We start from the raw sequence: 10,309 nt of genomic DNA, 5'->3' as shown, positions 1-10,309 counted from the left end.
TGGGAAGTTATCAGAAATTATGGATAGTTTTCGGAATTTTTGGGAAGTCCTCAGAATTTCTAGTAAGTTCTCGGATCTTCTGGGAAATTCACAATCCTTTAAGAGGTTTTCTGAATTTCTGGCAAGCTTTCAAAAAATCTGGAAAGCTCTCGGAACTGATGAGACGTTTTGGGAAGTTGATTGATTGATTGATTTATCTTTATTAGGGAGGCTTTCAGCCTGGGGCTGGTTCGCTTTATTTTGGGGAAATTCTCGCATCTTCTGGAGAAGTTCTCGGATACTCTGGGAAGTTATGCGAAGTTTTCGCATCTTCTGGGAAGATTTCAAAATTTCTGGGACGTTCTGTGAATAATTGTTAAGTTCTTTGAACTTCAGAGAAGTTCTTGCGATTTCTAGATAAATTTCAGATCTTCTGCGAAGTTCTCCGTATTTCTGGAAAGTTCTCTGTACTTCTCAGAAGTTCTGAGATCTTCTGGGAAGTTCTCGGAAAGTTCTCGATAAGTTCTCGGAATTTCAGAGAAATTCAAGGATCCTCTGAACAGTTCTTTGAGGGAACTTTTGGGAAGCTCACAGAAATTGTGGGTAGTTCTCGGATATTCTTCGAAGTGCACGCATCTGGTAAGAATCTTTCGAAAATTCTAGAAAGTTGTCTGAAATTCTGGGAAGTCCTCGGAATTTTTGGGATGTCCTCAGAATTTCTAGTAAGTTCTCGGATCTTCTGAGAAATTCACAATCCTTCTCAGAGGTTCTAGATGGGGAGTTTTCGAAATTTTTGGGAAGTTCTCGCAACTTGTGGGGAAGTTCTCGGAAACTATGGAAAGTTCTTGGAATTTCCGCGAAGTTCTCGCATCTTCTGGGATGACTTGGAAATTTCCGGAACAGTTCATGGAAGGAACTTCTGGGAAGCTCACCAAAAATGTGGTTAGTTCTCAGATGTCCTTCGAAGTACACGCATCTTGTAAGAATCGGTCGGAAATTCTGGGCTGTTCTAGTAATTTTTGGTAAGTCCTCAGAATTTCTATTTGTTGGATCTTCTGGGAAATTAGCAATTCTTCTGAGAGGTTCTCGGATGACGATGAGACGTTTTCGAAATTTTCGTTAAATTTTCGTATCTTCTGGGAAAGATCTCAGAGACTGTGGGAAGTTATAGGAATTTCTGGGAAATTCTTGGATCTTCTGTAAAGTTTATGGAACTCCTAGAAAGTGGGATTTCTGGGTACACACTTAGAAAAATAGATGTAAATTTAGGTGCTCTGAGACTGACATAGCGTCAAGCGTCTATTTTGAGGCGAAATTCAGCTCAATCAAACGTACTTTCGTACTTTTCAGTCACTTAATTTTACATGAAATGTTTGTTTACGTCTCATCCTTAAGATTAAGTATTTCTAAGTGTGTAGTTTTTGGAATTTGATGTAAATTCACGGATTTTTTTGGGGAAGTTCTCAGATCTTCTAAGAAGTTCATGGAGCTTATGAAAGCTCTCAGAATTTCTGAGAAGTACTCAGATCTTCTATGAAGTTTTTGCTAGTTCTGAGAAGTTCAGGGGAGTTTTTGGATTTTTTGGAAAGTTCTAGGAATGGACAAAAGGGTGAGCAAACGCCTAAGCTTTTTCACATTAATGTATGGATGACTCTCGAAAATGCTGGAAAACTCTCAGAATTTCTTGGAAGCACTCAGATATTCTAGGAAGTTTTTGGAAATTTTTGGAAGTTCATAGATCTTTTGAAGAATTCTGATTTTTTTTTGAAAGCTTTAGGAATGGACAAAAGGGGCTGTGAAGCAACTATAAACTGTAGAGGAAATTTATAGCTGTAACTGTAACCGGTTCCTTTTCATTTACTAATCTGGTTACGATGTTCATTAACTTAAAGATAAATAGTCCAGCACAAACCATTTTAGGAGTAAGCGGCATCATCATCAATTTCTGGGAAGTTCTTGGATATACTAGGAAGTGCCAAGGTCTTCTGGGAAACTCTCGTAATTTTGTGGGACGTTCCGAATTCTAGAAGATCCTCATCTAGTAGTATTCGCAGTTACCAAAACTTCTGGAAAGTTTTCTAATATTTTTGGAATTTTCGAGAAGTTCTCGGATTTTCTGGGAAGCTCTGGGATTTTTAGAGAAGTTCTCGAAAGTTGTGAAAGCTCCGATTGAAGCGATTTGGATAGGGAGAGTGGGATTGCCAACTTCCTGTCACTAACATTTTGTGGATAGAGGGCGGGCTCTTCTCCACACTCATGGGGCATCTTTCAGGACAAGGGCTTGTTCCATACAGAATTATATGATCTTGTTTGCTAGAATGAGATTCTTTTTCTGCTTCCAAGGTTGGAGGCGAACCAGCCCCAGGCTGAAAGCCTCCCTAATAAAGATAAATTAATTAATAAATTCTGCTCCCAGTGGGTTTTGCATGGGCGTTTCTGCTTACGGGACCACCCCTCTGTTTTTGGCCATTCATAAAGCGCCAAGTTGAATGTGATTTGTCAGGTGGACTTCATCAAGTCGTTCGGATTGAATTGTCCATTGCTATGTGCAGGCGTCTTGCTACATGAGTGGTAGTCTCAATCATCATCATCATAATCATCATCATCATCATCTCAAAAATTGTGGAAGCTCTTGGTAATTGTGGGAAACTCTCGGAATTTTTCGGAATTTCTTGGAAGTTCTATGATCTTCTAGGAAGTTCTCGGATTGTGAGAAGTTCTCAGATATTCAGAAAAGTTCTCGTTCTTTTAAGTTCTCGGAATTTCCGGAAAGCTCTGAAATTCATAGAATATTTTACAGAGTTCGAGTACTTCTGGGATGGTCCAAGAATTCTTTAACAATTTAACAAATCCTAGATTTTCAGGGAAGTTCTGAGAACTCCTTGGCTATTCTTGGATTTTCAGCGAATTTTTTTGAATTCTTTTTCAATGTCTAGAGCTTTAAGGAAGTGTCGAAAAAATTAGAAAAATTCTGTGAGATTCAGAGAAGTTCCGTATATTTGAGGAATGTTTTGTAAACATGAAGTTACGGAGAACTTCAAAGACGTTCAATGAACTCTTTAAGGGTTCAAATACAACAAAGATTTTCAAAGAACTTAAAATGAGTTTTCTGGAGAGCTTCGAATACTGCAATCTGCAAAATTACGGGAACTTAGGGAAGTTCCGACTACTTTAAGTCAGTTCTTAGAAGGATATCGTATTTGGTAAAATGCTAACCTGCAGTTTCAAAATTTTACTGAAATTTGCCTCAAGCTTCGTCTTAAGCTCCGATTCAACAGAATTTTTCCTTTAAGAATATGTTTAACATGTTGACTGAAACCGTTTGGCAGCCGAGATATTCAATTTAACCGCGGTTTTGTTAATTTTTGCACACTGTGCACTGGCTGAAAGTCACTGTAATAAAGGAAAACAAAAAGTTGTAGTTTGTGTAAACTACCTAAAAAACCGTATGTGTTCAGAAAAGTTCGTAGAAGTGGACGCAACTTTCCAGCAATTCACAGAACTTTCAACAAATTCAGGAAACTTTATGGAGGCTCCGGGATAAGTTAAATGGATTGGGAAGAAGTCCAGGTAGCTTTATTTGAGTTCATGGAATTGAATTAAAGAAACTTTGTATAAGTTTTTTTAGAACTTAGTTGATATTCATGAATTTTCTTTATGATTTAAAAAAAGTTCTATGGATGTTTTCCAAAAGCCTTGGAAAATGAAATGGTTTATTCATTATTATTTTGAAGATATGAACACTTCTTCACAGAAATGCTGAATAAGCTATGTTTTAGCTTAAGAAGTATATGTCCGAATAAGCTCTTATTTGATCCGACTGCCATATTTTTGATCCAACTCACGATAATCCAACACAAAACGTCATTTACGATGAGTTGACAACGTGAAAAGTGATACCTAGCAGGCTCGGCAGTATCGAGATAGGATCAAGGTTTTACTAAGCAAATTAGATGTTTGTGTTTTGATTTTGTTCCGTTTGACAGCGTGGGATTAAACTCTGTCAATTTTCTCTCACTTAATATACTAAAGGCTCAAAAGCAAAGTGGGCGGAAACGGAATGGAAACGGCAAGTTTGACAGTTGTCACAACCCAAGTAACAAATCAAGTTTTATCGAGGTTTTAAAGCGTTCTACAAGTCAAAATCATGGTCTACAGAACCCTCATAAAACCAAAATTGTTACTTGGGAAATGACATCAAGTTACCTAATCGACGTTGATTTGGTTCAAACTAGTTTTCAATTCGACAAGTAGCCTTACTCAGATCGGGCTTTTCCGCTGCCGTTGTCATTGCGCTTGGGCCTTAACTTTTCTCGTACGAATACACATATTCAATTCACCTTCATAACTCTAACAACGAGACGCGACTGTAATGATCCATAAGTACAAACGCTAATTTCCTATAAGCAATCCAGTAATTTTCAATCCAATGAATATAATCAAACTCTTACCAACCAACTGTGTTGATGACTGGCTATCGCATCCCACTAGCATTTACCTGCAACGAAACAAAAGAAAAGAAAAATACACAAATTAGTCTAAGATCACCGACCCAACCGCTCGTTTATAGTTCAAGATCAATACAAAACCAAATGTGCGAAAGTGCAGAGAATCTCTTTCCCTCTCAGAAAACCAAAAAGCCCCCGAAAAGACCTACGTCATTGGACGGTGTGCAGAGGCAGCAGCACAGCGAGGAGGAAATTCCGCATTCACATCCGCGCACACGTTCGTCCGCTAAAATAGGAAAATTGACGCAAACTCCCATCGGCATCGATTGGCATAATCATATGTACGGATCGGGCGGGGATGGATCGATATAATCGGGGCTCAATTTTTCAATTTTCGGACTGACTGCAAAAGTGTATTTCGGTGCGGTATTTGCTTTTTGATGCAATCAACCACAATTAAACGGAACAGCAACGCAAAATGCAAACAGAGCAACAGTAGGCCCTGAGTGTGAGTGTGTGTGTGTGTGTGTGCGCACGCAGGTGGATTTGAAAACTCCAGGGCTTCAACGCCTACTCCTGTAACGGAATGCCCTTGGCTGGAGTTTGATGGGCTAACACGATCATAGTCGAATTGACGTCATGCGTCGAAGGTTTTCCCTTCAATTGCCCTAAAAACTGGATTTTTCCCGGAAAGAAGAACTGACTGATGCAAATGTGAGGAAAATGACGCAGAACTGTTCAGCTACTTATGCCCAACTATATAATTATATTTTGGCGGTGATTATAAGCACCCATTCAAATGTACCGTAGGGGAGCTACTCTCGAAACGAAAACAAAAAATACATTCAATTATCGGTGAAATTCCCATCTTTTTCTCCCGTTCCGCAGGTGAATATAGCGTTCATTAGTGGTAGCAAATGCCGTCACGACTCACCCGACCCAATGGAGGTACTACAACTGTCCCCGAAACGGCGGTGTGATCGATCGAAGGGAAATGTAACTGCAGGTGATCGCTCGCAGCAGCCTTGGCAACCCGAGTAAAAGTATATCATTTTGTGGCGACCACAATAATTGAGCGGTAAAAATGTCCGTTAACCAGATCAATGCTTGCTATTTAAAGCTATGGTGTAACCAATGGGACAAATGAGCTTCGATCATCTGGTTACTGTTCGTCCAATTTTTCGGCCCCTCTTTTGGTCGGTGCAGATTGAATCGAGAAATTGATTGGGAGCGAAATTCGTGGTTGAAATTCCAATTTAGAACTGCTAATTACGGTCGAAATGGTGCCTCTTAATGGACCTTGTGCTGTGCGGTGGTCGTGACTTGTACCAACAAAGAGCGCGCAGTGAGAAGTACTTTGGTAGGTATGCTGGAAAATGGACATTGTCAAGTGCAAAAGTGGAAAGTGACCGTACTGAGAAGGGTCCCCATTGAGGGGGATCCCTCCATTCGATGCGGTTTCGTTATGCGGTGGCAAGTGGAGGTTTTTCAGAGCCAGATAATGGAAGCATTAATTAACGGGTTATTCATTGATGGATTTGAAAGGGAGTAAACAATGAGAAAGGCGGTTAAGATGGTGAAAGAAAAATGCCACTGGCAATGGAATGGTGCTACAGCAGTTCAGTACGGGTGCACTGGAGAATGTGAGATTATTTTACAGTTGTGCAGTAGAAGATTTTCAGAAACTGTGGCAAACTACCGGATTAACAGATGCATGCTGCAATTCAGTCGACGTGGGACTTTTATATTTTCAATCAAATTAAAAATCAAAAATATTGATGCAAATATTGACTCAACATTAGAAATGCTTGATTTCATGATTCAATATTTCCCCTAATGTTCCCCTTCTATTTGACTACATCAGCAGACCTATTTCGTGGCCACTTTTGTCAAAGTGGTTGTGATTTGACTTGGAATATTCCATCAGATCAGATTCAATGTTAGTAGTTATTGATGAACCCCCGAAAATATTGTAGAAAGTACTGACATGAAAATATTGATGGAAACATTGACGAAACTTCTGTCGTGTGGGGTGCACTTATTAGTAACAAGCTTCGAAAATCGACTATTATTATTAATATTGGTTTTAGTAAATATATACTGGGCGCATGAGATATGTTCTGTCATTAACTAGATTCAATCTGCGCCTTTAAAAATGGAAGGAAATATTACGATTTCAAAAATAAACGTTTGAAAAAGATCCGCATTGAAATGTTCTATGAAAAATTGAATGCACCCATGATGATTAAGCGTAACCTACTTTAACGTTCTTATTCTGATTGCTTAAGGAAAACTATTTGGGAGTGAATAGTTCTCCAATCAAAGTTCAGAACAGGAAAATCATGACAATTACCATTTCCGGCCACGCCCATCTTCTCTGTTAAAGGGGAAAGGAAGGATATTGTTTTTGTAGCATCTACTTAACGGGAGGCCAGCGACTCACCGATGCCTCCATAGATGCTACGGAGTTGGATAGTTTGGTAGGAGATGGGTCAGGATTCGCTTATGGGGTTTTTATTGTTGTTTTACATCCACAGGCTGGATGAAGCCCCAATGATGTTAACCTTATCAACTATGGTAAAAAAAAATACATTCAAGCATGGTCATAACATAAAAAAAAAATTTAAAAACAAATATCTTATAGTCAGTTACTCCTGCCGGCGAAAAATAGAAGACAACTTTCGACGAAGCGCATCACGGGAGAGATGAAAGTCGAAAACAGATGCAACTCTGTTAAATGTTCTCTGCAGTCCGCAATTCGCACCGTATGCTCCATAATTTGTGCGACGTAGAGGCAGTCTTAGCATAAGGTTATTACGAAGCGGTCGGGGTTGAACATTCAGGTCAATTTGCCTCAGGATAGCCTCGCAATCTATCCTTCCTTGCAGGATATCGGCCACGGTTAGGGCTCTGCTTGTGTCTCTTCTAGTCCGGAGAAGTTCTAGCTCGATAAGTTGACAACGGCTTTCGTAACTGGGTAATCGAAACGGATCATTCCAAGGCAATCTACGCAACGCAAAACGAAGAAAGCGACGTTGAACAGATTCAATTCTCTCGGCACCGTTGTTGTAGTTTGGGTTCCAAACCGCTGAACAATACTCAAGCGTCGATCGAAGAATAGAGAGATTTTAGACAGTAGATATCAGTGAAGTTTTTAGCTATCCTAAAAATGAACCCTAAAGTTCTTGACGCCTTATCAACAACATATGTGCAATGTGTTGCTTGAATGAAAGCTGCGAATCCAAGATCACACCCAAGTCTTTCACCTGATTCACGCGTTCGATTGTCGAGCCAAGCAGATCATAGCTAAACATTATCGGTTGTTGTTTTCGTGAGAACGGAATAGCGGAGCATTTGGCTGGGTTCACTACCATTCTGTTTAACCTGCACCAACTAGCGAATACATTCAGTTGACGTTGAAGAAAGTGACAGTCAGCAATGGAGCAGATTCGTAGGAAGATTTTGAGGTCATCTGCATATGATAACCGACGAGCTTCGATGACCAGATGCACGTCGTTGAAGTACAGTATAAAAATTAACGGTCCCAAGTGGCTTCCCTGAGGTATACCTGATGTGGCGAAGAAGCTAGCTGATCTGCAATCTCCTATGGCAACCTTTAGTTGCCGACCGGTAAGATATGATCGAAACCAACTCAGAAGATTACCGCATACACCGAGCCTGCCGAGTTTAGCAATCGCAATAGCATGGTTCAACTTGTCGAATGCTGCGGATAGGTCTGAATAAATAACGTCCGTTTGAACCCGATCCGACATGCTTTCGGTTATATACGATGTGAGACACAGCAGATTGGTGGTTTTAGAGCGGCCGACAGTAAACCCATGTTGATCAGCACTCAAATACTGCTTGCAATGGGACAGCAACGGTTCCATAATCACTAGCTCGAATAGCTTCGAAACGGCACTTAACGATGTGATTCCTCGATATTTATCCTTCCTTTTTTTGTGCACAGGAAACATGTGCGCAAATTTCCAGCAAGATGGAAATATGCCAGCTAAGAGAGACATTCGGAACAGGCGAAGAAGCGGAATTAACAAGCTAGCAATATGTCTCTTCAAAAATACAGATGGAACTCCATCAGGTCCATGATTGAAGGATGACTTGAGCAGAGTAGCGGCTTTAGAAATCATTTCTGCATTAACATCAATTGCACCCAGCGTTTGATCGTTTACTGGAAACGTTCCTGGCAGCCAGGTTAATATGGTCGTCAGTTAGTATCTCATTAGTGAATACACTGGAAAACTTTTCGGAAAAAAGGTGGCAGCAACTTCTCCGTTGAATTCCATAGACGATGGGAGGCCGGATTCCCTGCGTTGCGCTGGATGTCTCGTTGGAAACTTGAAAAGCATTCACGACTGACTCGCTGGTACATGTATTCAGCCGCACATAATGTAGTTTCAGAGGAAGAGTGCGATACTTCGTAAATCTTCTCAATGCTGCTCTCTTGATTGACTTCAACCTACGTAGCTCTCTCGTCTGCTTGGGAGGGTGAGACACTTTGTGGTGAGTTCTTTTCGGGACGTGTCTGTCAATGACATATGCCAAGACATGTGAAAAGGTTTGCGCTGCAGCCTCAACGTCATCTGGATCAAGGATGTTCTCCCATACCATGCTAGACAATACATCTATGATGCTACGGTAGTCAGCGTTACGGAAGTCATAAGAAACCGTAGCAGGATAGTCGTCGAAATCCCGCACGAGTTTGTCCTCAAAAGTGACAATTAGAGGAGGTTGATGTGGAACTAGCTTAGTTAGTGCACAAGGAGCCGAGGAAATTGATGGAGCCCTGTCCTGTGTGCTGGTTAATTTGAGAAAGCGTCGCTGCGCTGTAGTTGTCGAGAAGGCTAATAGCTCCTGCGTGAAATGTAGAGCTATCAGGATCTGGGTACAGGAATCCGCTATGAGATGGATTCCACGAAACGCCTGGCAGATTGAAGTCACCAAAAATGAATATCTCATCAACTGGAGTGGCACTTTCGACAACTGTGAAAACTGACCGACAGTGAGTATCGATGAGTTCATTGTCGCGGACTCGATCAGGTGGAATGTGTGCGATCAACCAGATTGATGGCTGTCCAAACCTGCTCCACATAGTTCCATGAATCGTTCTCGATGGCCTTTGCCTCCAACCCGCTACGGACAGCTACAAGCACACCTCCATCAGTAGATTTACGGCTGTTGTTAGGATTCCGATCGCAACGAAAGACCTCGTAGTCAGGACCGAAGACTTGACTGGAAAGCATTCGATAATCGAGCCACGTTTCGCACAGGACAATTACATATATCGTAGCAACGATCCGATACAGCTAGGCGGTACTCTTCAACATCAGAATTCATTCCACCGGCGTTTTGGTAGAAGATCATAATGTCCTGCTTGCGGCAAGGAATCGAACGACTGCTCTCCCTGGAAATCACAGATACATCAGGCAATAACTGACCATCATCAAGTCTCATTGGATACTCGCCATAGTGAGTGGGTTGGAAGACCCCCTCTCCACATCCGACAGCCGGTCTGAAACGACTATGATGAACGAAGGCTGCTGATGGCAGGACTGAGTCGGAGAGATTGGGGGCTTCCATGGGGCTTTCTACGGCGCGTTCCGGGTTTCCAGTATTGGGAGTTACAGAGGCATCATCACAATGACTAACATAGTCAGAATTGCTGAAAATTTGATCGGCATTGGGCAGTGAATAGTCAATATATTTATTGTACTTGCTTGTAGAGGCAAGGTGGAAGACTCCTGATTCATATACAGCCACAGGTCCAGGACGACTATGCTGAACGCTGGCGGGAATCGGCACGACTGGGCTGGAGTAACCAGGAGCTTCCAAAGAGTGGTCTATTGTGCGTCCCGGAGATGAAT

The sequence above is a fragment of the Ochlerotatus camptorhynchus genome, unplaced genomic scaffold, assembly GCF_037179485.1.
Source record: "Ochlerotatus camptorhynchus isolate MF236.1 unplaced genomic scaffold, CSIRO-AGI_Acam_v1.1 ptg000247l, whole genome shotgun sequence".
Classification (NCBI taxonomy): Eukaryota; Metazoa; Arthropoda; class Insecta; order Diptera; family Culicidae; genus Ochlerotatus; species Ochlerotatus camptorhynchus.
Note: the sequence above shows the minus strand (reverse complement) of the source record.